We start from the raw sequence: 6,000 nt of genomic DNA on the forward strand, positions 1-6,000 counted from the left end.
CAGGTAAGGCCCCTGCCTGTGATGCTGGCATCCCATGTGGGTGCCAGGTCATGTCCCGGCTGCTCCACTTCCAATCCAGCTCCCTGCTAATGTGCCTGGGAAACCAGTGGAAGATGGCCCCAGGGCTTGGGCCCTTGCACCAACATGGGTGACCCAGATGAGGCTCCTGGCTCCTGGCTTTGGTCCCTGCTATTGCAGCCATTTTGGGAGTGAACCAATGAATGGAAGATATCTCTCTCTCTCTCTGTCTTTCTCTCCCTCTCTGAACTCTGACTTTCAAATACATAAATAAAATATTTTTTTTCAAAAAGCTAGGGATGGCTAGTTAGCCTGGCTAATGCCAAAGAGAGCTTTGAGGCTTAGAGGAAGGTCATTAGCTATGACATGCATAAAGGGAAACCTGCTAATGTGTCCATGCTTGCTCATTCTCATGTGTATTCACACAAACACACAAACAGGCACACTTGCTCCACTCATATCCAGGTAGGCTCGCTCTCCCTTACTGTTCACCCCCTCACTACTCCCATGTCTTGTACGTACTCTGACTGCCAGGCTCATTTCCTGATTACCTGAGATTAGGTGTTAGTGTGCCACTGGGCTGTCAACGTCCCCTTGTAAGGACTGGTGTCCCTGGTCTCGGAAAAGGGGGCACTGCCTGTCATGGGTGGGGAAATATCACAGAACCCTAAGATCACTGATCTTTCCTTAGCAGCTCAGCTGAGGGGAAACTGGAAGGGTGGGGAGCCGGTGCGTTTCTCCCTGTTTTCTCCCTACCCTACCCCTTTGCCCCCAGTCCTTGGATTTCTCAGAGGACTTCAAGGTCCAGCCCAGTCTGAGAGTCCTTCGTGCAGGCTGCTGATAACGCAAGAGAATGTTTTCTTTTTGAATTTATGGTAAGAAGGAAAACAGAAGTCCTTGAGAGAAGAGCCAGATCCGAGTTTTCTGCTGTGAATGCTAATGGCTTTAAGGCTGGCCCAGGAGCTGAAGCTGACTTGGCTGTGCCTTCCTCCCAGGGATCTATCCAAGCTAATGGTCTCCCCACCCCCACCCCGCACTCCCAGGGCCCAGTATCAATGGGTAACATCCTAGCCCGCCTAGAAGTGATTGCCAGAGGTTATATGAAGGCGTGAACTGGCAGAAGCCAAGCTGATTAGCATGAGACTCACTTCCCACAATTTTCTCCAGGTGTGTGTGTGTGTGTGTGTGTGTGTGTAGTGTGTCTGTGTCATTTGTGCTTGTATGTGTATGGATATATATGTTTATGGCTTCAATGAGCCCAGAGGCTCCTCTTCTCATGGTTCCTTGCCAGAGGCTGGCCATGGAACCCACCCACTTATACGAAGCGAGGGGGGTGTGGATGGGTACCAGGCACTTCCATTCACCCAGGCTCCCTCCAAGGGCTGAAGTGAGGATTACTGCAGTGGGGCAGAGCTGGCCCAATGCCTCCCCTAAACCTACCCCACCCCTACCTCCAACCTCTTGCCCAGCATGAGGCTGTCATCTGCAATTCTAGGGCTTTCTGGCTGCACTTTTTCAACTTACTCCCGCTCCTGAAAGATATGGTTGGTGGCAAAGAACCCTAATAAAGCCCTACAGTTCAGATCTCGCAAGCCTCGGACTGTAGCACTTACCAGAGACTGAAGCTCCATTGAACTGTCCAAAGGCACAGTACCAACAGCATTGCTGGCTTATGTTTAATGGAGCACTTGCTGGCTTCAGGCCAATAGCCCGGTCACTCTGGAGGACGACTCCGTTTGGGGGTGCTCAGAGCCAGGGGCCTGAAATGCTCACCACCCTACTCTGGGCAGCCTTGCCTCTCGGCGGAGAGGGGGCTTCTGCCCGTACTCATAAGGCAATTGTGGTGGTGGGTGCTGGTGAGACAGAGGGGAGGACCTCTCCACAGGCAGCAATGAGTGTTTCTCTCCTGCTTAAACCATAGCCCCCTCCCTTCTCAGAATCCTGCAGTGGCTCCCAATTGCCTCTCAAATCAATTTCAACTTTCTCTCTATGGGCCTCCAAGCCCTCCACAACTACATCCCACTTCCCCACATCCCACTCCCACAGGTACATCAGGCACAACTGGGGCCAGACAGGGTCAGTACAAAGAGGATGCTGTCTCTGCACCTCCGTTGGGAGCCTGCTGCCACAGGTGCCTGAAGGGCCTACCAACAGAGCTACTCTCTGCCTCCTTTAAGAATGTAAATATTACCTGCAAGGTGCAGGCAGTAAACTACCCCCAGCTATTAACACCTTGGCCTGGGCAGGGATTGTGTCATCAGACTCAAGGAAGCTGGGAGCAAAGCCTTGCCTAATGTCTAAGGGGGAGGGGGAGGGGACCCAGAGGAGCCTTGAGCAGCTGAGGGGAGGGGCAGGAGGAGGGAAGGGGATCTGACGTCTTCGAAGCCATATCTGTCACGATTTTGCCAAAGGCTACAGTCTGTCTCTACTTAAACTAGTCAAATCCACTAGCCTTTGCTTTCCCCTCCGCACATACGTTACGTCTTGTTTCACCACGCCAAGCTGCTCAGGTTGAATTGGTCCCCTTACACGACTAAATATATAAATAAATAAAAATTAAAAACAGGCCATGAAATTGGGTAGCTGCAGGATGCCTGCCTGGGCATGGCCAAGTCTCGTTTGAGGTCTCCCAGCGCAGAGCTGAGAGCCCTTTGCTCAGTGAAAACAGCAAAGGCTTCCCGGGAAACCTCTCTGGGCTCCCAACAAGCTAGGCACCGGGTTCCCCCTGCTTCTCCTGCGGTGAGCTTGATGGGCAGGGAGGGGGAGGGACAGGCAGTAGCTCCCAGCTGAGGGCACCGGTGGTTAAATTGCCACACTACCCGGGGCCCTAGTCTCCAGCTGGGAAAACTCCCTCAGCGCTTTGCTCTGAGTCAGCATAGAGTCCCCTACCCTCCATTGCGAGAAGGGCGCCCCCAAGGGAGCTTTGCTCTTATAGCAGTTTCTCTAATGGGCGGCAGTCCAGAGCCTGCCCCGCCCTCCGCAATAGCTGCAGGATGCCGAGACCACCCGGTGGACTCTCCTGCTCTGCAGCTGGACCAAGATGCCAAGGGGAGGGAGCGGACCGGGTGGGATTAGCGTTTGCGGCCATCAAGGATTTTTTGGTTTTTGTTTTGTTTTGTTTTGTTTTAGCGGTAGCTGCGAGGATGGGGGTACCACCTGCTTCTGGGGGAAAGTGGCAGGCATTTGCCCCTGCAGTGGTGTCGGTGCGTGTGTGCGCAGGAGCTTGGCTGTGGAGAGGTCACGACTACAAGAGTTGGGCTCGCTTTTTGCCAGAATGGAGTTCTTAAGGCCCTGGTGGAGGCGTCTACAGTAGCTTGTGGTGGGGGAGAGACGGGGGGCTGCATGTGTGTGTGGTAGGGGCAGCAGCAGGTACTGGATCTGCAGTAATGTGCAGTTCTCATGTAGTTTCGCAGGTATGCTACGGGAAAACACACACACTCACATACACACTCTCCAAGCTCCAAAGCAGCAGGCTAGGGAGTAGAAGTGTGTGCGTGTGTGTGTGTGTGTGTGTACGTGTTTTTTAGCTGTGCTGGGAGGGGGGTGATGCATGTAGCTGTATATATGTTTGGGTGACTGCTTTATTAGGGAGCAAATGTAGCTTTCCCTGTGTGTATGTACGTGTTTCGTCTTTGGATGGGGGTGACTGTGGCTGAGCGCGGGGTATGTGGTGCGGCGGTGTGTGTGTGTGTGTGTGTGTGCGCGTCCGTGTCCGCTTGTGAACATGGCCCCGGGAACCACGCACATGCTTCACACGGCTGTTTCTGGCAGCCCGGGGACTCAGGCTTTGTCGGACACCCCAGCTAAGTAGCCACCTCCCAGCAGCCAGGCCCCGCGTCTCCTGGGCTCTCCCAACTGTGCCCACAGCCCCGGCGCGCACACAAAGGCTCCATAATGAACGCCCCGCACTCCTCTGCGCTTGGCTCCTCACCCTGCACCCCCAGCAGCCAAGGGGAGCCCGCCAAGCCGGCGACGCACCGGGGCAGGGGGCTCGCAGCCGACCACTCTCCCGGCTGCCCAAACTCCGGGCGGCCCGACGCTCGGCGCCCCCACCCTGTCCCCGACTCCCGGGGGCGCCCACGCTCCCGCCTCGAGCCACCCCTGGCCAGGCTGAGATTGCGGGCGCGCCCCCCTGAAAGCAGCGCGCTTCTTACCTTCCTCCTCCTCCTCCTCCTCCTCCTTCTCTTTCTCGGCGGCGCGGCGGCGGCGGCGGCGGCGGCGGGACTAGGGCACTCGTGCCCCCGAGCCCGGCACGGGCGTGGGGCTCAGTGGCGCCGGGCGGCGGGGCGGGCAGAGGTTGGCCGGGCGGCAGCAGCTGGCCCGGGACGCGGGGAGCTGGCGCGCAGGCGGCGGGCTGCGGGCAGGCTGGCAGCGGCGCGCGCGGGCTCCTCGGGCGGGCTCCATGGCTGCGCCGCGGGCGGCACCATCGCCGTGGCTCGCTCGTCGCTCTCTCGCTCCAGGAGTGCGGCAGGCTGCGAGGTGACGGATGGCGGCGAGGCTGCCGGACAGCGAGGAGGGGAGGGGAGAGGGGGCGGGGGAGGGGAGGGGAGGAAAGGGGGGAGTGCAGAATGAGGGGCCTCTCCGGCGCCTCCCGACCCTCGAGTGCTGGCGTCGGTTTCCCCGAATGGGAAAGCGGCTTAAAGGCGCAGCTCCTGGCTGGGGTCAACACTAAAAATAAACACGCAATTGACAATTGGGGGAAAGAATCTCCCAAGACACAATCCAACAACCCAGCACCCAGCCAGGCGCTGCCTCACTTCTTGAACCTGACCGTGCCAGTTGGGCTCTGCCGGGAACTGCTGGCAGCTAAAAGGCAAGGCAATTTCCAAAGTGAACCGGGGAAAGTGGGGGTGGGTGGGTGGGTGAGTGAGCTGCGGAGAAGAAGGGGCATAGGGAAAGCTGGCTTCGGGAACTCCCCTCATTGGCCCCTGACCTTGCCTTCCGCCCCTTGCCCCTTGTTTGTTCCTTTGCTGCTGGGGATGCCCTCCCTGCAGCTCCCCTCCTGGTCACCAGTGCCAACATCCACAGGCACCTTGAGTTTCAGCTCAGGCTCCTGCTCGCAGCGCCTCTCGCCCCAGCAGTGGAGCTTGAGCGGCTTAGAGCCCAGGCCCAGCCCAGGAGCCCACCTCAGGGAGGGCGCGATCAGCAGCAGACAGAAGTCTGCTTAGAGCAAGAGGTTGGTTTGGTGAGAAGGGAAGGAGGTTAAGGTGTCTGTGTGTGGGGGTGGGGGGTGTTCACCAGCAGATGGACGGAGAGAGGGTCCTGGCCACATACGTATACACGTGCACGCTCAGATACACACACACCCTGAAGGAGAGCAGCTAGGCACACAGCACAGTGCCTGATGAATGATCTCAGGACGTTTTTTAGACACTCTCTGAATACTAAACATGTAGCAGCTGAGGTCCAAGAGAGGCTCCTGGTCTCCCAGCAGGCTCCAGACCCCTGGGGAGGAGTTTTGAGCATCAAGAAAGAGGGCCACTCTTCCTCCCCAGCAAGGGGCAGCCTCAGTAGGGACCTAGAGGGGCCGGAAGCTGGCCAGTGGATCTAGGAAGCAGATGTCGAGGCCAGAGAAGAGAAAAGCCAGAGGGAGCAGCGGAGCTTACGTGATGCCAACTGCACGGTGAATTTCCCAGTGTCCATGCATGTTGGAGAGGTAGTTGCGTCCTTGGGAGCTCTCGTGTTCTCATGTGAAAAGTCGGCCCTCCTCTACCCTCTATGAGCTCCTGGATTCCGGAAGGGAGGCTTTTTGCAAAAAGGAGCTCATTCCAGTGGGGCTCTCCTCCTCCCCTCCAGTTCTATTTAGGCATTGGGGAAAGCCTCAGAAGAGGTTAGAGGGCTACTGGTAGTTGTGGGGCAAGAGTCTATGTGGGATTTCCAGGATACAGAGGAGAGCCGTGTGCAGGGCTCTGTGGCTTCCTGCAGCTGGGATCAGCAGCGGAGTAGCTGACGAGCAGATTTGGCCATCCATCCACTGAGCAC

The 6,000-nt window shown here is 57.4% G+C and overlaps 1 protein-coding gene across 1 annotated transcript in view; it reads right to left on the reverse strand.

Moving 5' to 3' along the window:
* FRMPD3 (FERM and PDZ domain containing 3) overlaps positions 1 to 4,744 on the reverse strand; it is a 146,352-nt gene extending 141,608 nt beyond the window's left edge. Inside the window, exon 1 of the mRNA XM_070067469.1 lies at positions 4,173 to 4,744. The gene's annotated coding sequence lies outside the window, so the exon portion shown is untranslated. The remainder of the gene's footprint in view (positions 1 to 4,172) is intronic.
* Between the last annotated feature and the right edge of the window lie 1,256 nt (positions 4,745 to 6,000).

Source organism: Oryctolagus cuniculus, chromosome X (assembly GCF_964237555.1).
Source record: "Oryctolagus cuniculus chromosome X, mOryCun1.1, whole genome shotgun sequence".
NCBI lineage: Eukaryota > Metazoa > Chordata > Mammalia > Lagomorpha > Leporidae > Oryctolagus > Oryctolagus cuniculus.